General features: G+C 39.0%; 1 protein-coding gene across 4 annotated transcripts in view; it reads left to right on the top strand.

The window, feature by feature from the left end:
- Nucleotides 1-23,935, top strand: part of BBOX1 (gamma-butyrobetaine hydroxylase 1) — a 483,622-nt gene that overhangs the window by 275,805 nt on the left and 183,882 nt on the right. For all 4 annotated transcript variants that reach the window (XM_055282095.2, XM_055282099.2, XM_055282098.2 and 1 more), the window contains exons 2-3: nucleotides 20,868-20,971; nucleotides 22,230-22,296. The gene's annotated coding sequence lies outside the window, so the exon portion shown is untranslated. The remainder of the gene's footprint in view (nucleotides 1-20,867; nucleotides 20,972-22,229; nucleotides 22,297-23,935) is intronic.

Genomic DNA, 23,935 nt, shown 5'->3' with positions numbered 1-23,935 from the left:
GTAGGAAGATAGAAATTTGAAATTATAATCAAATATATTTGACTTACACACTCTTTTGTTAACTAGGATGTTATTCAATCTCTCTTTCTCTTGATTACCTTAATTGGACCTGGGAGATGGCCAAATGTTATTGTAAAGATGGTGGACATACCTATAATTCAAGTCTGTCCCTCAAGGTTGGGATAGAGAAGTCTATGAACATGAAGGTTAAAAGTGTCCATCATGCTGCACAGTGATAGCCAGAATCATTCCCTATAATCATGGAGATAAGGAGGGGAAAAGAGAATGCAGAGACAATGAGTGAATGGACAAAAGCATGCCTCTATAATTAACCAAGCCCTTTCAACACTTAAGGGATGAGGCAAAAGCATAATCAGACACTGGATGCCCCAGAAGAAGAGGCCTGTCTCTGATGGGTATCATCATCTTCATTAGCTTTCTCGTTCTCAAACATTGGAGTGGACCCAAATTTTACAGTGACTATGTTTTTTAAACCAAGGTTTGGTACAGGTATTTTGACAAAAATTTTTGCTATTCTTGGTGAATTAATATTTTTGAAGTCTACAAAGTTATAAACATTGAGTCACACTAAGCATTTTATTTTATGTATATGTATATATGCATGTATGTATGTATGTATTTTTCACACCACCTTTATAAAAGAATTTAAAGCACCTATTTATTTTTTAATTGCAGGTATTGAAAACAATAAAATTGAATGAAATTGAAATCATCATGTTTCTCTACTATTTGTAGTTTCCTATAGCATAATGAACGTTATAATGTTCTCTTGTTTCCCAAAGCATACAAAGTTTATCAACTGACTCTTTTCTTTGACATGGTTTGTTGCTTAAAAACAAACCAAAAAGTAAGCAAAACACTCAGGGATTTTGAAGTTGGGCTTATATTTTTTAAATACACTTATATTGGAACTCTATTATATGCAGTATGTAACATGTGATGTGGTGGGTATGGTGATGTGCTGTCAAATCCCCCTACTCTCATCAGAGATGTTTTAACTGTCTATCCTTTCAAGGATTGTCTTAGCTGCAGAGAGCACCTGGTCCAAGATCATTCTCTTCTTGGGAGAGCTTAGATACAATGATTGATCAAAGTGAGGGATAAAAGCCTAACTATTTCAGCTTGATGACTGTGATAGGCTATTTTCACTCCAAACCTCCTTGTGGGGTGGCTGAGACAGCTGAGAAGCCTACATTGCAGCTCGACTTTCTCCTCTGTCTAATTCTGCTTTCTTTCCCTTCCTTCCACTGGTTGATCCCAATAGCACTCATAACACCGGAATGTGTTTAAACTTTGCATCAGAGTGTGCTTCCTAGAGAAGCTAACCTGAGACTTTCCACTAGAATATAAGCTTCTGGAGGGCAGGGATCTTTGTCTATCTTGTTCACAAATGCTAATGTATCCCCAGTGTCTAGGACAGTATCTGCCAAATAATACATGCCTAGTAAATATCTGATGATTAAATAAGGCTTCATCTACATGAGGTACAATATTTAGGAAGAAAATAAGATACTTCTAATAGCAGGGTAAAGTTTCCAAAGCAAGTATCTTTTTGTGGCTTTTACTATGAACCAGCCAACCCAAATAAGCAGAATTGTAGAGGCAGCATATGATTCAGCCAACTACTCCATTCATTCTTTCAACATTTGTTGACGGTCAACTATGTGTTAGTTACTAAGTGGAAGAAAAAGATAAAAAAAAAAAAAGTGCCTTCTCTCAAGTAGCTCATCATTAACTTGCAAAAAAATAAAAAATAAATAAATAGGTAATTACATCATAGTAGTAAGTACAGTAATAAAGCGTGAACACAAAGAACTGTTAGAGCACATGGGAAGACAAAACAGCAAACCTAACCTCAGAAAAAACTAAGAAGGTTTCTCAGAGGATGTGACATCTGTGGGGGGTAATGAGGGTCTAGCATGCCATTAAGATCACAAACTGAAGTTCATTTCCCTGGGTTCAAATATTTTGTGTTGTACATACAAGAAAGAGGTGGGCAAGTTACTAAAACCCTACCTCCATAATCAACACTGTGAAAATAAGAGTATTATGAGGGTTAAGTGAATCAACATCTGTGAAGCACTGAGAACATCATCTGCCAAATTGTAAGCTCTCACCAAGTGTTAATTAATTGATAAAATCATAACGGATAAACAGGATTATCCCAGTGGGAAAGCACTTTCCAGGGAGAGATTAGCAAGTACAAAGGCCAGGAACATGAGCAAGTCTGAGACCTTGAGGGACATGCAGGTCATGCAGTTTGTTTAGGACAATAGACATGTGAATGGAAGAAAGACTGGAGAGGAGAGGAGGTGGGGTAGGTGGAGAGTCCAGGACGAATGCTGTCTCCTGGGAGAAATGTGGATCAACCAGGGCTAGGTCATAAATTCCTTTAGAGAGAGGATCTGTTGAAGGGTCCTAGCACTTAATGTCTTAAAAAAAATTCCTCTGAAAATGTAAACCAACCAATTTGATCAAATTGGAAATACTTAGCCAATATCACAGTCATATGACTATCAGAACTTCTATAAATGAATAACTTCAATCACATAAGCTGAAGGAAACATGAATATTCCCTTCTCATAGAATTTGCTTTTTGTCTCTGATGACAATCATTGAGTGCAAGGCCTCTACTATCTCTAAGAAAAAGAAACAACACGGTATCTGGAATATTTCATCTTATACATTTAGACATGATTGCAGTATCAGTAGATTAATATCAAAATGTTCTGGGAATATTTACTTAATCCCAGATATTTTAAAAGGATGAATGTATTAGGTTCAAAAATAAGAAGATATCACTGACTTTACAGTTAAGGAAATATGATTAACTTTTTTCTTGGTGATGTCTCAATAGTATCTCCATCACCTTTTCTCCTTGCAAAAAGTAAAAAATATATACCCTCATAATCCCCTTTTGAATGTCTCAAAATGCTGGCATTTCTAGTTAATATAACTCTAGTGTAATGACAATTAAATCAAACATTGCCTATGGCTGGTTTTAACTTTATTTCACAAATAATGAAGCTGTGACAAATATGAATAAGCACACCAGTGTCTCCCTGTAACATGGTAAAGAGTATCATAGAAATGTTGACACTATAACCAACCCTTTCAGTGAGCTATACATGTGGCCTAACAATTTGCTTCAATATAAAACAGATAGCATATCAGTGTCTTGAAAAATATAGCAGTTGGGCAGAAATGGCTATGGAGATTTTTCCAGATAAACAGCATATATAGTCCATTGGCAAGGATTCAAGAGAACTTGCATGATTCACGAATTATCTTGAGAGCTGGACATTAAACTTTAGATAGAAAAGTCCAACATTCTTTCCCTTTGCAGAGTCTCCAACTCTGGCCAAGGCCTTCTTTATTTTGCCTTGAAGAGGCTTCTAGAGTTCACTTAATGAGGACCACTTCCAATGGAGTGATACAGAATCCTTGTCATGATGTGTGAGATCACACTGGAATAGGATCAGGAAAGACATAAACAATCTGGCCTCCAGGCAGCAATGTAAAACTCCTGTACCCTTAGCAGTGAATACTTGTGAATCAAGCCCTTCCACGTCTGGCTAACAAAAGGCAAGAACCTTTCATTTCTTGTGGAAACGGAAAACCAGTTCTTCCAGTGTTTGCCATCAAATGCAGTCTGGAACTGGGAGAGGATCTCATGCATAAGGCAGTCTTTTCAGCAGTAAAACATTTGGAGAAATGTCAGGGTGGAGACTGTTTCCAGCTGAAACTACGCTTCAATGCTTGTGGTTAAAGCATAGATTCAGAAAATTTTGTTCCAAAATGTATAGGCTTGGCTGAAATGGTATGAGCTAAGTTTCTCTCTTTTCTTCCTTTCAAATTTTTCTATGCTCCTATTGTTTCATTATTTTAAAATTTCCTTTTATCTTCTGCCTCCTTTTTCTTTGTCTTCTTTTTTCTCTTTATTTTTTATCTTGTATTCCTTCAACCACTTTTATTTTCCTTCCTTCATGCTTTTTGTCGCATTATTTTTTGTTTTCTTCATTTACTTCTTCTCTACTTTCCTTCCCTCATATTTAGCAAAGTTTAATTGTTGGTAAAATGAAGTTAAAGTCACCAACAGAAAATTTTTTATTTAATTATAATTACACTAGATCTGCGTTATCTAGAAAATCTTAAAATTTCAGGATAATCAAAAAAAAATTTTGAGAGTATATATTCTTCACTTTTTGCAAGTTGTAAATGGGATGAATATGCCACTGAGACATGAGAAATAGAGAAAGAAGTTGTGCATGCTTCCTTAAATATAGTTAGCGATTTTTTCTTCCTCTCTTCCTTTCTGCCTTTCTGACCTCCTGTATTCCTGTCTTCCTTTTTCTTTCCTTTCTTCCTTCCTTCCTCCTTTAGTTTTTTTCTGCTATTATTCTCACATTTTTTTCACTATACTTATTCCTCAAGATGAGTATATCAGTTACTGCCACCACATGCTATAGATTAGAAAATTAAAATGCTGAGGGATTATTTATCAAGAATTACTATCAAAGTGGCATAATTTTTTAGCTCTACTTACCTCTCTCATGTGAAAATAGGATTAACAAACATTTATGTCCCCTCAACCCCACCCAGGTGACAGTTACCCAAATTATTCCAACACCTAAGACAATCAATGGCTTACTATTTGAACAAAAATAATAGTGGGATAATTCCAAAATAACCCCATCATGAAACATAGTCATGCATTCATGAAGTAATCTAAATGTTTACTGGCAGCTTGTTTATATGTGTGCTAGGCATTATGGATACAACACTGAACCAAATGAATTCACTTCTAGTTAGGGAATTACAGTTCTAAAGTAAGATTTTTAAATGGAGAAACATTATGTCATATTGCCTCAAAATATAACCTTTGCAGTCAAGCATATCTGGACTCCAATCCTGATTTGGCCTCAAAATGGTTATGTGACTTCAGACAATTACTTAATATCTCTAAGTCTTAAGTTCATAAAATAGCAATAATTACTACCATCACAATGGTTATAATTGTGAAAGTAATGTGTTAATCACGGTGCCTGACAGTGCTGATATTATTAAGTCAAAAATGTATGCAGAACTGAATTGTGGGAATAGTTCCACAATTCTGTAAATCTATTTTACATCACACACTTACAATGGATAAATTTTATAATATATAAATTATACCTCGAAAAGGCTTGAAAAGAGATTTATGTATAATGATATGGAAGTAACAAAAGAAAAAATACTTCTCCAAAAGGAAAAAGGATAGAGGAAATAAAGGCAAGTAGAGGAGGTATCAAGAGATTGTTAAGAAAGGGTAAGAGCTCTGCAAGCAGCCATGAAGTCACCAGGTGGAGGGAAGGATTTTGGTCAAAACATAGGAATTACAGTTTCTGGGGGTGAGTCTTGAATATTTTCCAAAAAAATTCGGATATAATCCATGAGATAGTGAAGAATGTAAATACTTCCAAGCCAAATGTGAAAAAAATGGACCTGTGCTTTATTAACATGGACAAAAGGCCAGTTAGAAATCTACAGCCAAGCCACATCAGAAGAAATAAGGACCACAGGAAGAGAGGGAGCAGCAAAGAGGAATTAGATATAAGAGATCGCAGTGGGTAGGGAGGATGAAAATTTTGGAATGTGTTGACTAATTAGAGGAACGCAGAAGAAAGAAAAAGCAAAATGACTTAGATTTTGAGCTTGGATGTTAAATGTTTAGTAGACTGAATTTGAATTAATGATGGCACATATGGATAGGTATTCAGTGGGGATGTTTAGTACGTTGATAAATTATGAGTCTAAACCTCTGTAGCCAGAGATGATAACTCACTTGAAAAATAGTGTTAGTTGAGCTCTGAGCTGCAAATTAGTCCTTAAGTTTGTATTGTGTGTGTATTAGTCCGCTTTCGTGCTGCTGTTACATGAAGACATACCTGAGACTGGGCAATTTACAAATGAAAGAGGTTTAATGGAGAACTCACAGTTCCACGCGGCTGGGGAAGCCTCGCAATCATGGTGGAAGGCAAGGAGGAACAAGTCACATCTTATGTAGATGGTGGCAGGCAAAGAGAGAGCTTGTATAGGGAAACTCCCATTTTTAAAACCATCAGATCCCGTGAGACAGCACGGGAAAGACCCATCCCCATGATTCAATTACCTCCCACCAGGTCCCTCCCACAACATGTGGGAATTCAAGATGAGATTTGGGTGGGAACATAGTCAAACCATATCATTCCGCTGCTGACTCCTCCCAAATCTCAAGTCCTCATATTTCTTTTTATTTATTTATTTATTTTATTATTATACTTTAGGTTTTAGGGTACATGTGCACAATGTGCAGGTTTGTTACATATGTATCCATGTGCCACGTTGTTTTGCTGCACCCATTAACTCGTCATTTAGCATTAGGTATATCTCCTAATGCTGTCCCTCCCCTCTCCCCCCACCCCACAACAGTCCCCAGAGTGTGATGTTCCCCTTCCTGTGTCCATGAGTTCTCATTGTTCAATTCCCATCTATGAGTGAGAACATGCGGTGTTTGGTTTTTTGTTCTTGTGATAGTTTAGTGAGAATGATGTTTTCCAGTTTCATCCATGTCCCTACAAAGGACATGAACTCATCATTTTTTATGGCTGCATAGTATTCCATGGTGTGTATGTGCCACATTTTCTTAATCCAGTCTATCGTTGTTGGACATTTGGGTTGGTTCCAAGTCTTTGCTATTGTGAATAGTGCCGCAATAAACATACGTGTGCATGTGTCTTTATAGCAGCATGATTTATAGTCCTTTGGGTATATAGCCAGTAATGGGATGGCTGGGTCAAATGGTATTTCTAGTTCTAGATCCCTGAGGAATCGCCACACTGACTTCCACAATGGTTGAACTAGTTTACAGTCCCACCAACAGTGTAAAAGTGTTCCTATTTCTTCTCCACATCCTCTCCAGCACCTGTTGTTTCCTGATTTTTTAATGATGGCCATTCTAACTGGTGTGAGATGGTATCTCACTGTGGTTTTGATTTGCATTTCTCTGATGGCCAGTGATGAGGAGCATTTCTTCATGTGTTTTTTGGCTGCATAAATGTCTTCTTTTGAGAAGTGTCTGTTCATGTCCTTCGTCCACTTTTTGATGGGGTTGTTTGTTTATTTCTTGTAAATTTGTTTGAGTTCATTGTATATTCTGGATATTAGCCTTTTGTCAGATGAGTAGGTTGCAAAAATTTTCTCCCATTCTGTAGGTTGCCTGTTCACTCTGATAGTAGTTTCTTTTGCTGTGCAGAAGCTCTTTAGTTTAATTAGATCCCATTTGTCAATTTTGGCTTTTGTTGCCATTGCTTTTGGTGTTTTAGACATGAAGTCCTTGCCCATGCCTATGTCCTGAATGGTATTGCCTAGGTTTTCTTGTAGGATTTTAATGGTTTTAGGTCTAACATTTAAGTCTTTAATCCATCTTGAATTAATTTTTGTATAAGGTGTAAGGAAGGGATCCTCATATTTCAAAACCAGTCATGTCTTCCCAACATTTCAACATTTACTCAAAAGTTCAGAGTCCAAAGTCTCATCTGAGACAAGGCGAGTCCCTTCTGCCTATGAGGCTGTAAAATCAAAAGCAAGTCAGTTACTTCCTAGATATAGTGGGGTTACAGGCATTGGGTAAATACAGCCATTACAAATGGGAGAAATTGGCCAAAACAAAGAAGCTACAGGCCCATGCAAGTCTGAAATCCAGTGGGACAGTTAAGTCTTAAAGCTCCAAATCTATTTTGACTCCATGTCTCACATCCAGGTCATGCTGATGTAAGATGTGGGCTCCCATGGTCTTAGGCAGCTCTGCCCCTGTGGCTTTCCAGGGTACAGCCTCCCTCCCACCTGTTTTCATGGGCTGGTGTTGAGTGTCTGTGGCTTTTCCAGGCACACGGTGCAAGCTGTCAGTGGATCTACCATTCTGAGATCTGGAGGATGGTGGTCCTCTTTTCACAGCTCCATTAGGTGGTGCCCCAGTAGGGAGTCTGTGTGGGTGCTCCAACCCCACATTTCCCCTCCTCACTGCCCTAGCAGAGGTTCTTCATGAGAGCCCTGCCCCTGCAGCAAACTTCTACCTGGACATCCAGGTGTTTCCATACATCCTCTGAAATCTAGATGGAGGTTCCCAAACCCCAGTTCTTGACTTCTGTGCACTCACAGGCTCAACACTACATGGAAGCTGCTGAGGCTTTAGGCTTGCACCCTCTGAAGCCACGGTCCAAGCTCTTTGTTAATGCATTTCAGCCATGGCTGGAGCATCTGGGATACAGGGCATCAGGTGCATAGGCTGCACACAGCACGAGGTCCCTTGGCAGAGCCCAGAAAACCACTTTTTCCTCCTAGGTCTCTAATGGGAGGGCTTGCTGTGACAACCTGACATGCCCTTGAGATACTTACCCCATTGTCTTGGGGATTAACATTTGGCTTCTCATTAGTTATGCAAATTTCTGCAGCGAGCTTGAATTTCTCCTCAGAAAATGAAATTTTCTTTTCTATCACATTATCAGGCTGCAACTTTTCTGAACTTTTATGCTGTGTTATCTTTTTAAAACTGAATGCCTTTAACAGTACCCAAGTCACCTGTTGAATGCTTTGCTGCTTAGAAATTTCTTCTACCAGATACCCTAAGTCATCTCTCTCAAGTTCAAAGTTCCACAAATCTCTAGGGGAGAGTCAAAATGCCACCAGTGTTTTTGCTAAAACATAGCAAGAGTCACCTTTGCTCCAGTTCCCAACAAGTTCCTCATCTCCATCTGAGACTACCTAAGCCTGAATTTAATTGTCCATATTGCTATCAGCATTTTGTTCAAAGCCATTCAACAAGTCTCTAGGAAGTCCCAAACTTTCCCACATTTTCCTGTCTTCTTCTGAGCCCTCCAAACTGTTCCAACCTCTGCTCGTTACCCAGTTTCAAAGTCGCTTCTACATTTTCTGGTATCTTTTCAGCAATACCCCACTCTACTGGTACCAATTTACTGTATTAATCTGTTTTCTTACTGCTGATAAAGACATAGCTTACACTGAGCAATTTACAAAGAAAAGAGGTTTAATGGGGAACTCACAGTTCCATGTGGGTGGGGAAGCCTCACAATCATGGCAGAAGGCAAGGAGGAGCTAATTACATCTTATGTGGATAGCAGCAGGCAAAGAGAGAGCTTGTGTAAGGAAATTCCCATTTTTTAAAACCATCAGATCTCATGAAACTTATTCACTATCACCAGAACATCACGGGAAAGACCCACCCAATAATTAAATTACCTCCCACCAGGTCCCTCCCACAACACATGGAAATTCAAGATGAGATTTGGGTGGGGACATAGCTAAACCACATCAGTGTGTCTAACCTGTTAATCCCCTCGCCTGAGGTTCTTGTTTGATCTCTGCATAACTCAAACTGCTCATTTGAGAATTAGTCTTTTTCTGAGGTGGACATCTGAGGTTTTCATCAAATTCTCAAAGAAGCCCAGGACCCCAAAAAGGTTAAGAATCATTGGTGTAACCAATCAATGCCAGTCAAATGAGAAAAAACAGGGATTGTTTTAACTTTTCATTCTCTTCTTCTATCCAAAGGTCTGGCTCAGATGAATTCATAGAGACACACCCTTTGGTCTCCCTTTTTGGTGCATGACACCATTTTCCATTTCCATTTTTACATTTTCGGCTTCACTCTCATGCTCCAGGTTCCAGATAATTTGGTCATGGTCTGGCTACTCTCCAAAGAGAAATACATTTTTTAAAATGCGCTGCTTGTTCATGTTTGATTATAAAGAATTATTCTCGAAAGTATTTCTGAGCTGGAACGTTTCTGTTAATTGCACTGACACATCGAAGACCAGTTTTCTAGGGGTAAAGTATGCATGAGAAATACAAGATGTCATATGAAGTAGACAGATGGAAAGTTTTTTTGAAAAAAATTATATCCTGACAGTCATTATTCTATGTCATTAACGTAGTCTTGGAAGGCAAGTTAGTGAAGAAAATTTGAGAACACATTGTTTTACCAACAAGGAAGTCTAAATAGAATAGTTGCAAAATAGCTCATATGCTTTTGTTGACACGGATCATTTTTCTTTATTGCCTAGTTTTGCTTTTTTCCTTGAGAAGATGTATAAAACCCAGTATGTTGCTGTGTTTAAAAGTCTTTTAATTAGGCTTCATGGTACAAAGCATGGTTCAGTGAAGGAAACACAGATGTTGGGGTAGAGAAGCACACCCAGTTTTATTGCCTATTTTAGCAACTTCTCTGTTCTGTGCCTGAAAACCCTAAGATTAATGCCAGCTGTAAGAACTCAGCCTCCCAAGTGGTTGGGTGAAAGAAGACATCTCCTTCCTGAACAGACCTGAAGAAATCAGGGAGAAATCTCTCCTAGAAAACCAGGCAGGCTCAGACTCATTCCATGAACTTAAGAGCCCACTTTCACTGTCTCTGTTAGGAATAAGTAATGATGATAGAAATCAGTCAAATGAATTCAGATGCTTCATAAGATGGTAGCAAAAATCTGCTGGATTTGAGGCCCCAATTCTTGAAGTTTAGATTTTAGGTAATTACTGATGCTTATTTGCTGTGTGAAGTGCTTCTTTTCTCAAATTCATTTTATGGCTGAATATTTCCAAGCAGAAAATAGGCACCAAATGTCCCCATGTGGCAATAAGTCCCTGTGTATTTTATCCAAAAACTAATGTTGAGTCATGTGTAATAAATACTCATCCTTGAACCTGCTAAGCATCCTGCAGTTCGAGAATTTTGTAATTTTAGACATCCACCCAAAAGAGGTGAGTGGGAGCCGTGAAGCATATTCAGGAGGGCCCTTACCTTCACACTCCAATATTTTCTATCCACCAATCTTAGTTCTCCCCTATGAAAGCACACACAATAAGCTTAATCCTGTGGCTACAAGGCAGGCCTTCAGATAAGTTTAGACAGCTATCATGCCAGCACTAAGCCCTTTCTTCCCTGAGTAAATGCCTCCAGAGCGCTGAACCAGTCCTTGCGTAACATGCTTTCCAAGTCACTCACTGCTATAGACTAAATGTCTGTATCTCCTCCAAATCCCTTTGTTGAAGCCCTAATCTTCAATGTAATAGCATTTAGAGGTGGGGCCTTAGGAGATAATTAAGTTTAGGTGGATTCAGGAAGGCGTAGCCATTGTGATGAGATTAGTGCCCTTAGAAGATGAAGAGATCAGAACTCGCTCTCTGTGTGCATGCACCATGGAAAGGCCATGTGAGAACGGGAGCCCTAACCAAAACTCCAACCATGTTGGCACCCTGATCTCAGACTTTCAGCTTCCTAAACTTTGAGAAATATGTCTTTTGGTTTAAGCCATCCAGTCTGAAGTATTTGTTATTGTAGCCTAAGCTGACCAAGATACCAACCTTGTCCCTCTTCTCTGAATGTGCTCCAGGTTATTCCTATTTCTCCAAAGCTAATATCACCTAGAACTAAATATAACATGTTATCAATCCAGGTGACTGCCCCACCCCATATCCTTGAGGTTATGATGCTGCTTATGTGGCTTAAGCCTATTTTCTACCATACTTGAATAAACTTTCCTCTCTTTCCTGGGTACTCTGATTTTGAAAGATTATCTTTCCATGAGTGTGGATGAGAGTCGACTGCTATGTAGTTACTAAATGCTGAGTATAAAGTATAACCTATGATAACACATAGATAATATATAATTTATTATATAAATTTATGAGAGCTATGTAACATAAATATTATAACATATATAATATAATGAAGAGAAGTAAGGTGCTTCCCTGCCTGAGAGACTTAGAGGCTAGTCTGAGACACAAAGTAAAAGCATCTAATTATCCTCCAAGTCAGCTATTTCCAACGTCAGAGGAATAAGGCAGCTCATAGAGGGGAGATTCTATAATATGCTAAGGTAAGCAGGGATCATTCTAGAGAGAACATGGCACTTGGCAATAGAATTGCTAGCTAGAGAGAAGCCTAACAATTCATTCATTCCACAAATATTTATTTTTGCAGTTATTACATTCCAGGAACTAAAAGGGAAAATTAATTTAATTAGGACTCAGAGGATGTCCTCATGTAACTTGTTTTCTAGAAGCTTCAAGGATTCCCCAAGTGCTCATATGCTTTACTAAACAGGCCTTCTGGAAAGCAGATGAGAGTGCCAAAATCAGTTAACACTTCCTTTGCAGTAGTCCACTGAGAAGAAAAAAGACACATGAGAACTTTGCATCCACATCTGTCCCCAATTATGACTCATTTTCACTCTGCTCAGATGCAAGATGTGGATACCCTTGTTGGCCTATGTAACTGAGTCATTGGCATTAGACCCGAAGAAAATAAAAGACACTGGTCACTCACAGGATGGTGATTATGCCTGGGCTCCTCATGAAAGAACCCACCCATTGTAGGGATCTGTGCATGGTCTCCTCCTCATGGTCACCCTCAGAGACTAGAAACTAAGTCCAAATTTAGAAAAAGTCCACCATGGATCTATTAGAATATAACAGAACTGAGAGAGGTTTCAGAAAATATCTAGTACCAGAAAGAGCAGTAGCTTTCTTTTGTTTTAATCTCATGTACATTCTTGGCATTGAAAGTACTCCAAAGCCAAAGTGGCTTCTTGTAGCATCATGTTGAGATGAAGTCTGACCCTGCAGACAGATTCAATGGAATGTTTAGTAATTGATTAACTATGACTGCCTTTGGCATAGAAGGAATAAGTTGGGAAAGTAGTGCCACATATTTGCAATTTAGTTTAATGCCCTCATTATACAAATGGGAAAACTAGGACCAGAGAGACAATACCTTCCCCGAGGTCACACAGCTGGTGCAACCTATTACCAACACTGGGATCAATAGGTCCTTTTGTCTTCCTACATATCTTCCTTTTCAATTTCAACTTTTGCTTCAGAAAAATTAATCCTAGACCCTAAGTCAGATGATCTTGAATTTGGTCCTGGCTTTGTTAACTAAAAAGATGAGCAACCTATTAGAATTTCTTACAGTAGTAAATCCTAGAAGAGACCACAAGGATAGCCCAATCAATGCACTCATTCTGTAGGTGAGAAAATGGGTCCAGAGAGGTTTCCATGAATTAGTAGAAAAGCTAGGATTAGAACATATTTCCAAAGTCTTATCCCTGATACTCCTTCACAGTGTCCTTTCTTATTTGTAAAATCTATTTATTAAATAAGCATTCATTGGGTACCTGGTAGGTGACATGCATTGGGCCATTGTCAGGGGGGATATAAAGGTAAGTTCATGGTTTAGTAGGGGAACTGGTTGTTCAAATACTTTTCTTACAGTTTGATGAGTGCCAAAAAAAGGCTTGTGTAAAGGTGTAAAGTGTCACATAAAGAGAGGGAAGGAGCACTGAACTCTTCCTGAGTCATGACAACATTCACAAATAAGGTGAATGTTTTGTTGAGTCTTAAAGTATAAATAGGAGTTTCGGAAGAATACAGAGTGGGCCAGGGCATTCCAGATAAATAGTACCACATGAGAAAAGGCACAGAAATATGAAGAGGCATGACATAGCTTAACAACCACAAGTCATCTGGAAACTAAAGAAAGGTAGACAAGATCTTGTGCATGACACTAAAAGATTCAGACTTGATCTAGGAAAGCAGTGATGAGTCATTAGCATATCAGAAAAAGGAGAGGGGCAGGATCATTTCCTTGCTTTGGAAAGATAATGATAATATTCTGAACAGAAGAATCAGAAGTTTAGGAGACCAGCTAGGAAAAAATTGCTGGGGACTATATGAGAGAAAATGGCAGCCTCCGTAAAGCTAGTAAAGTTGTAGGAATGTGTAGAGAACTGACTCAGAGAGTATTGCAGAGTTATAATCAATGGTCTTGATTTATGTTGGATACAAGAGCTAAGGGAGAGAAAATACCAAGAAATGAAAATAATGCATTCTGCTTATCTTATAGGATAATATAAATGAAATAACGCTGTGGATAAGAAAGTACTTGGGGACGAAAACAACAACACGCAAAGCTCTTTAATATGTAAGTCATTTTTATTATCACAAGATCTTATTACCAAATACTCTGTTGGTTTGCTCTGTGGCACAAAGACATGGGCCAAATGCATTTTGAACAAAGAAACATGACAAAAGGAAAAGTGCAATGTATAGTGTTGGATTTATCCATTTGCTCCTCCAATAGTCATTGGCAACATTATGGATTAGGCTTTGCAAAGTGGGAGAAACAGAGAGATGAACCAACCACACTCTCTGTGGAAGCATCAAAGGTTATTGTTTACATTTGCTTTAAGAAACTTACCTATTTCAGTAAAGAAGCACCCTCTCAGAGTTTCTCCAACCAAATTATGTAATAGACCTTTGAAGAGAACTAACTTAGGTGAATGGCAGAAGATGTTTAAATGTGTGAATCTGGTTTAGCTACTCCACCAATAAGCTGCCAAATTGAGCTTTTTGGTAATTATCAAAACATCTATAATAGGATTAGTGTGTCAAAAACAGCTGCTGCTTTCTTGGTAGAAGAAGAGGTGGGGAATTGGGACATGGACTTCACTTTAGCCCAGATGTTTCTCATTTGGAGAAAGGATAAAGGATAGACACTGAGTCAGTGAGAAGGCATCAAGACAAGAGTGAAAAAGGACATGATTTCAAATTGCACTGGCCCTAAGTTGACTCAAGTGCATACCATGGGCATGTGGTGAGCAAAGCTTCCCTGCTCTCCACAGTCCTGGGAGCTAGCCTTGTTTGCCAAAAAATGTCCTAGTAAAAATATTTATATGAAAACAACACAAAGGCAGTGTTAAGAGCACTGCTGACCCCTTACAGTTTGACCTCATCTTTCCACCGCAATAAGAACTTGGAAAATCTCCCTCTCTATGTGAATGATGCAAGACTCTTGGTTACACTAGGTGGTTGAGCACTTCCTTCTGGCTGTGAGCCTTCAAAGACTGGGAGGAGCATGTGGGAAGCTCCAGTGAATTACGGGAATACTTCCATGAAAGAGGCTGCTTCTGCTGAGAAAGTCTGTATGAGTTACTACAAAATTCAGACTGTAGCTCTCTACTTGTAGAGTAACCTTGCTGAATCCAACCATGTATTCAAGTAATCAATGGGCAAATATTTATTGAGCACATACAATGTATAAGGCAATGTGCCAAATGCAAGGACAGCATGGAACGGGACAGACAAATTTCCTGCCCTTATTTGTCCTCGTAGTCCAGGGAAAATATGATTGCTCAAGTAAGAATTTAAATTGCAATTGTCATAAAAATTGCAAAAGACAGCTGACCAATGAATTTAGTCATGTCATAGTTTTTACAGCTTTAGGTTGTTCTGCATGTGTGCAAAGTGCTGGTCATTATGTTGCAGAATCCAGTAAAACCAGAATCTAATAAAAATGAGCCTTCAACTCCCATTTTTTAAAATTAGAACATTATCTTAGGCCCTCCCGCTTTGGTACTACCTATGACAATTTTCTGCCTTCCCTTCGTCCAATATCTACTCACCTTCTGACTCATTAGCTCCCATTCTGTGTGCTTTTGTTTTTACTGATGAGAATTCTGTTTTTGCATCCATCATGCACAATGAAACACCCTTCTGGGAGAAGATTAGACAAGGATGACTTCACTTAACTAATGGTCAGTCCCAGGACAGAGCTAGACTCAGAGGGGGCCTTTAGGGATAGGGCTGAGCAAACTCTTTGGCCAATTATCAAGGCAAGCCTTCTCTTTGATGGCCTGTACCTCCTCAGTAGGCACTATTTCTTCCTGTTGCTTTTTTTCTTTCTTTCTTTGCTTAGAACAACCTTTTTCCTTATCTCTAGCTTTCAAAATCATATTAGTTCTTCAAATATCACCTTAATTGTCACCCTTTCTGTGGGATTTTCCTGCTTCCCACATGCCTGATAGGCAGCTCCTTTAAACTCCCTTAGTACTTTGTAGTTCTCTTGGGATATCAGAGCCTGTCTTATTTTATTTTGCTGATATTTTATTTTGCTTCTAACTAAAATGAAACTATGTCTTATTCATCTCTGTATTCTGTGCAGCCAGTGGTACAAAACTTTACATACAGTATGTACTTAATTAGAATAGTTTAATATAGATCTTCAAGTTAAAGTAAGCTTATTTTTGAATCTTGACACTGCCTTTTACAAGGAGACAATTCACTTATCTCTGGACCTGCTTATTCATCTCATCAAAAAGTAGAATAACAACAGTGACTTTATAGGGTTGCTAGGAGCAGCAAATGATGTGTCATATGGAAATCCCTAGCCTAGAATATGGCTCATTGGGGAATTCTATAAGTGTTTGTTACCTTTTCTTCTCAATATTGTTTATTGAATCAAAAATGAATTGAAACTAAGAAAACTGAATTTGAAAGATATTGAAATAGCCCACATTTTCCCAAAATTCTACTTCACTTTTTTTTTTGTAATTCCATTGTTTAGAGCAATGGTCTGTAGTCAAAACCTGTGGGCCAAATCTAGTCAAACCCTTGTTTTTGCAAATAAAGTTTACTGAAACACACTGTGCACATTCATTTACATATTTGCTATGACTTCTTTCACATTACACCTGTAAAGTTCAATAGCTGCAACAGAGATCTTATGGCCATGGCTGGCAATGCCTAAAATACTTAATCCCTTAATCCCCAGCCTTTTGCAAGAAAAGTTTGCCAACCCATGGTTTCTAGTTAAGTTGGGGCTCTTTTTTCAGAAAACTTCTATGAATATTCAAATATACTATCTCCAAAAGGTGATGTGTCAAGTCACTTTCACTTGTTGTCATATTATCTTAGATCAAATTACCAGATGAGATTTTAAAGCAAATAGTAAGAATTAAGGGAGAAATTCTGGCAGTTGCAATAAAAGAAGGGAAGTACTGGGCCAAAGATGTTGACTCACAAAATAGAGAAATAAGCTTTGTTTTGTGAGCAGGGGAGTGAAGAGCTGAGAATCCGCCATGAAAGCAATGGTTGGTGAACCCGAAGAAATGAAATCTGAGTAAGAGGAAGAGCAGTGGCAATAGTAATACTAGTTACTCATCTTTACCAGAGTTCCCAAGAACACAGAGATTGAGACAAAGGCTATATGCCAACGCCCCCCAAATTATTGAGACTGAAATCCCTGAAAACAGAAGTAAAATAAAGGGAGGAATGAGTCATGGAAAGGAGAGTCATTTCAATAGCATGCTCATAGCAAGCACTGCTGAATGCTCAGTCCCACGGGGCATCTTGAGAGAAATGCCTGAAACTACTGCACTCTAGAGCTGTCGGGAAGCAAAAAGAAAGCCCAGCTCTGAGCTCCTGTTAGTCAAAGTGTTCACAAGATATTGAGTCCACCTCATCTCAGAATTGCACCTTCTCACCTGGGGAAGCCACAACCTGAGGCAGCGGCAGTGACGTCCACGGCACAAGTCACGGCATGAGGGGTGAGCCCATAGGTGCCCACGAGCCTCATCTGCAGCCTGCAACTGGCAGTCTTGCTGGCCTGGCCGAGTAAACCAAGGCACCAATGTGGGCACCTCTCAAGGTCAGTTGAGCCCCAGGGGCAACAGGGAAGCACTGGCATGGGAAGTCCAAAGTGAGGCAAGCCACTGCCAGGTCATGAAAGCCAGCGACACAAGGCAGCGAGAAACTTCCTCACAGTGGGGCTGTTTGGCCAAGAAATAGAGTACCAAAAAGACACAGCCCCCACCATGGAGAGCTGCCATGTGGATTAATCAAAATCCAAACATCCCTTCTGTGGCCTGCAGGAAAACATTTGACACTGGGCAAACTTCATTGAGAGTCATCAGCCACATAGGCAAACACTCACAGAATCTGCAGAGGCCCTTAAACTAAGGCCAGCAGATTACAGCGACTGCTATTGAGCACCTTATTGAGCACCTGCTATAGCTAGGCCATCTTCAGACGTATATATATTTTCAATCCTCAGGAGACCACCATGAGGGCGAAACACTAGTCTGCACTTTACATATGAGTAAACCCAGGCCCAGAGTGGTTAAGTAACTTGTTCAGATACTTTCACTTATTTGGGACATATGGAAAAGAGACCAAATCCATCCTAGGTGGCCCCAGGGAACGGAACTGAGGCCAATGAGTAGAAACTACTAGAAACCAGTACTGAGAATAGGAACTTTCTAAGAGTCTGAGCCAGTATTCCAACAATGCTACATGCGATCGGAAGAGAAAGTAAGGTGCCCACAGATGGCACTAATGAGTACATTGTGGATTTCTCTGGGAGAAAAGCAGGATTCTTTGGTCTGGTGAAGAATGAACTAGATGAAGCCAGAAGTCCTCCAGGATCAATACCAACACACTTTTACTGATGTCATTTTAACATCAATGCAGGAGAAGAAAAGATACTTATAAAATAATGGTAATATCCACCAGTATTCAGCTTTTAATATGTACCAAGCACTTGGCAAATAGCTATATATATATACAAAATTTAGTCTTCATAACAACTATGAGTTAATTATTATCATTATTGTCAATTCACAAAAGAGAAAACTGAGACTGGCAGAGGTAAATCACAGAACCTTGCCCAAGGTTCCCAGCTAGTAAATGTCAATAATTGACTGCCTGCTAAAGCCAATGCTTTCCTCTGCTGCCTCAAATATTCTGCATTTCTCTGTTGTTGTGAACTCAAAATTTTGGAGCCTGAGCGCCTGCGAAAGAAAAGCCACACGTAAAGACACTAGATGGGTCATTTTGGTAGATAAAGCTGCGTTTTAAACAGCTTTAACATTTTTTTCTGTCCACGTTTTCTGAAAATCCTTTCCTCATGAATCCTTTATTTTTCCATTGCATTTAAACACCTCCCAGACTGTTTGCTGCCATTTAAAATGTTTTGAAAAGAATTTTTGCAGGTTTCTTCCAATGAAAAACCAACAAAGTCATCAAAAGACAGACTGTTTTTTTTCCCCGCCTCAGAGTGAAAATCACATTGGGGAACAACAAGGAAATTGAAATAAGAAAAACTAGCACTGGGAGCAAGACGTTAGTACTACAAAGGGCTCATGACTGGTAATAATTTTAGGTGATTCGGGCACAGTCAAATCTGCAGAAAATAAAAATAAGAAAGGAGGAAAACTTCAGCATTCTGAAGGCTCTGGCACCAAAAAGCCAGTGACAAGATAGCCCAAACTGCATCCATGGAAAATCACAGCTGCAGCAAACCGCAGGCTGACGGCTAAAAGCTACCGCTGCGTTGTTTCCAATCTCCGCCTGAGACAGCACACATTTATCAGTGGTCTGTAATGCCTCGCAGCAAAAAATCTTTAACTGCTTAAACTATATTTTAATTTTGAAAAGACACATCTTGCTACAATTTACTATTTTTCACCCTAACAGAAATGTTTCGCCTTGAATTATAATCTAACACTTTCCTCTCTTTGGGGTTGAGAGTAGAGGCTCTGGAATCAGACTGCTCTGGTTTTTAATGTTGGTTCAAATACCTAATTTAGAGATGTGACCCTTAGATAAGTTACTTCACCATGCTAAATCTCCATTTTCTCATCTGTAAATAGAGATGATAGCAGCTCATTCCTTATATAGCTGTTACTTGGAGTAAATGAAATAATGTATGTTAAGTGCTTGAAACAGATCCCAGCACATAGTAAACTTTCTTAAAAAAATTAGCAGTGACTATCATTTTTCATCCCCTTCTGTCCATGTGAAAGGAAGAGGTTATTTTTCTAAGGAAGTCAAAATCTGAGGATAGACCATGTATCAAACTGTTGAGGGCCAAACTTGTAAATAAAGTTATATAAGTTTCAGAAAAAGTTAATTTTCCACCCCACCTTCCTGTGCCCATCATCTCTTCCAACTTGTCCTTTTAAGATACTCAAAATTTCCATGTGCCTCATATTCCAGTCCAAGAAACATGCCCTCTGGGTGGGATACTCCCATGAATGTTTTCTCCAGAGATAGCTCAACTTCTACTTCTTGCTCTGCCTTCCACGATAAAGACCTTCCTTGATCTGCAACTGTAATTTCTCTTTCTGTAAAAGGTTCTCATTCTCAAGATAATACAGGAATTTTGAGAAGATTCAATGAGATGATACATGTAAAGTTCTTAGAGTAGTTGCTGGCACATAGTAAGACTAAGTGTCAGCTATTAATGTCTAATATTAATACTCCTCCTTTCCCCTTGACAGAAACAAAACTCCTTTATCTGTGTGGCCTCATGGCCCTTCTACTTACTCTGTGTTACATCAGTAGGTTATCCTGCTCATGCAGTATATGACTTTTTTTGTTTTTGAGATGGAGTTTCGCTCTGTTGCCCAGGCTGGAGCGCAGTGGCATGATCTCGGCTCACTGCAAGCTCTGCCTCCTGGGTTCACGCCATTCTCCTGCCTCAGCCTCCTGAGTAGCTGGGACTACAGGCGCCCGCCACCACACCCAGCTAATTTTTTCTATTTTTTAGTAGAGACGGGGTTTCACTGTCTTAGACAGGATGGTCTGGATCTCCTGACCTCATGATCCGCCTGCCTCGGCATCCCAAAGTGCTGGGATTACAGGTGTGAGCCACCGCGCCCGGCCGGTATATGACGTTTTAAACAACTCCAATTCTCGGACCACAAAAGGATGAATGACTAATGGTGAGCACTGGGAATCTGACCATTATGGCTTCCTTCTGAAGTCACGTGTGACTCTTGCCCCAATTTATTCGATATCTTGTCTGTATATCCCCCATCATAGTTCTTCTTATACCTAATTGCTTTTGTATGTTCCATGTCTCTCTCTCTCACACTAGATTATGTGCTTCTTAAGGGAAAAACATTGATCTTATTTATCTATTTTTTTTCCAAAATCTCATAAAGTAGGTATAATATGCTTATTTACATTTTTAGATAGAAGAACTCCTTGGGACCAAGTTTAAATCCTGGCACAAAGACAGCTACGTCTTGAGTCTATAAGGGAACCAAGTCGTACCCCTTACAAGTGGCAGATTCAGGTACGTTATACATATGTGCACAATTTAAGCAGTTGGATCTACTTTGCTTTAAAACCTGACACTCTACTGGTATACTACTTTGCTTCTAACTGAATAGCTACTGCCGTTCTGTCTTAATGGGGGCCATTTAACAGAAAATGCAGAGACTATCATAGAAGTCTGTGATTGCCTGTGACATTTGCCTATCTCACCCTTGACTAGGCCTCTACTCAAGCTGTTCACTGTGATGCAGGATCTACTGGCAGCCCTTGAGCCTGGTTGCTTAGTATATTAAGCAATATACTAATGATTATGTATGGCATTATCTATACTTTATTTCTGGCATAGAAACTTTTGCTTTTTGATTTTTAATAGAAACCAGACATCACGTCATTGATGTGTCATCAGAAGCAGTGCCAGACTTCCTGTTCTCCCTGGGAAGGATTCAATGGCTAGCGAAAAATACATAGAGGAGGTCACCCTGGGGATTCAGCCCAAACATACACATGCCAAAAAAATGCCAAATCCAGGGCCTCAAGATATGAAATCAATTTTGCACAGATGCAACGGGGCAGCTTCTGAACTGAACTGCCAGCAAGCCTCGGATTTTCATTCTTTGGCCAAATAGGGATGTTCCAACAATATTTCAATGTCTGTGCTATAAGCAAGATTCACAGAGGTGAAATATGTGTATATTTACCCACATATATAGATATGGTACCTTCAAAGAACAAATATATAAATGGTTCAATCTTCCAGAATAGATTAAAATTGTATAATAATAGAGGTAACAGATGTGTCCTGACATACTGGTGGAGTACATAAATAGTAGAAAACTGTGTGTGCATTAGAGTCTGAGGAAAAAACACTTTATGAAATTCTGGTACAAATCATGTGTATAATTTCTCCTTTTTGTAATATCATAAAACATTAATATTATTGACTATTGTTAATCAAGTTGTACCAAAGTGAGGTACACATTTTTAAGGAGGTTATCTCCATGTTTGCACTCAGGAAAAAAATATATAACATTTGCAAACTGCATAGCTTAAATAGCCTTGCATACTGACTCTATCAAATGCATTTGGGAAGAGGTCCATTCCCTTGTTAGGGTCTAACATAATCGCCTATGGGGTGTCCATTGTCAGCTAGCTTTGAGGAGCCACAAACCCCATACTTTGAAATATTATGAAGAGGCTGGTGCTAGGAAGGAGGTCAGAAGCCTGCAGAAACTCCAGTATAAAGCTCAGAAAAAATGTCTGTGTTTGTTCACCCTCAGGGCATTCCTACTCCAGAATAAGGGGCACTTGGAGAGGGTAAAGTCTCCCACCTTCCAAAGGCTACAGGTAATAAGGATAGTATTTAATAATGTTTGATTGTTGTATTTATTTGGGCAATAATGAGGGTGTGGAACCCTTTGGTTAATTTTTATGATCTGAATTTTTATTGTCATTGCAAATAAAATCATCAAAGTTCTATCTAACACAGAAAAGAATTCACCCAGATTGGGGGCAGATTCTATAAAAGGATGGGATGAAGATACTTTCAGGTAAAAAGGAACAGCATTTGAACAGGCAGAAAGCAGTAGTAATGCTAATAATAATAATGTGCATTTACTATGTGATTATGCTAAGTACCATGCTTAATAATTTATATGCATTCTCTCAAGGTATGTCCCAAAAATCTTTAAGTTAGATGTTCCATCAACATTTTGCAAATGATGCAATGAGTTGGAAACTCTCAATGAAGCAATACAGCATACTTGAGGAGACAAGTAGTCTGTTAGTTCTGGAGTACAAGCGCCTCTGAGAAAGCAAGAAAAGTAGACTTATGTTTTGTATTCAAGTCTAATATTAATAATACAATTAGCGTGAACAGTTATGGGACAGAGAAGCTTCTCAATGTTTTTTTCTCCCCCATTTAATGCTAAGATGTTTCTCAAGGCAAGACTATTTTGAATGACTATACAGCTACCTATTGGATTTCCTCTGTTCTTTTAGTTCTCTAGACTTTAATCCAGGTTGCAGTCCTCTGAAATTAAAGAGTAAATGGAAAAGATATGAAACATCCAGCGACTTTTTCACCATCTAGGTATATAAAATTCTATAATGTCAGTTATTAAGATGGCTTAGTTCTTTTGGGCTGCTATAACAAAATATCAGAAACTGAGTAGCTATAAACAGCAGTCACTTATATCTCACAGTCTGGAAGGCTCGAAGTCTGAGCTCAAAGTGCCTGCAGATTTATTGTTTGTTGAGGGCCTGCTCACTTTCTGATTCGTAAATGGCCCCTCATGTGATAGTTCTTCACATGGTGGAAGAGACAAGGCAGCTCTCTGGGGCTTCTTTTATGAAGGCTTTGCCCTAATGATCTAATGACCTCCCAACGTCCTCGCCTCCTAAAATGATCACACTGGTGATTAAGTTACTTATGAAGTTTGGGGAGACACAAACATCAGACCATAGCATAGGGTTTGCCATGGTACCTATATAGATCCCTCATGATGGAATTAGGCCCCTTATATAAGGGGTTGAGGGACTGGGTCAGTCTAGGAACTCCTCTGATGCTTAACCTGCCAGTGCCTTCATCTTGGACTTCTTAGCCTCCAGCACTGTAAGAAATAAATTTCCATTGTTTAAAATTACCCAGTCTTGGGTATTTTCTTATAGTAGCCCTAACAGATAAGGACAAATGTCAAGCTGCCTTGTGAACTTTCTGTGCTGCCAAAAATTAAAACAAAAATTAAGATGTCTCTTCCCTTGCAAATTTGCAATGAATAGACTTCTGAGTTTTTTTTTTTTTTTTTTTTTTTATACTTTAGGGTTTTAGGGTACATGTGCACAATGTGCAGGTTTGTTACATATGTATCCATGTGCCATGTTGATTTCCTGCACCCATTAACTCGTCATTTAGCATTAGGTGTATCTCCTAATGCTGTCCCTCCCCCCTCCCCCCTCCCCCCACCCCACAGCAGTCCCCGGAGTG

The sequence above is a fragment of the Symphalangus syndactylus genome, chromosome 6, assembly GCF_028878055.3.
Source record: "Symphalangus syndactylus isolate Jambi chromosome 6, NHGRI_mSymSyn1-v2.1_pri, whole genome shotgun sequence".
NCBI lineage: Eukaryota > Metazoa > Chordata > Mammalia > Primates > Hylobatidae > Symphalangus > Symphalangus syndactylus.
This window is presented reverse-complemented; position numbering and strand designations above follow the sequence as displayed.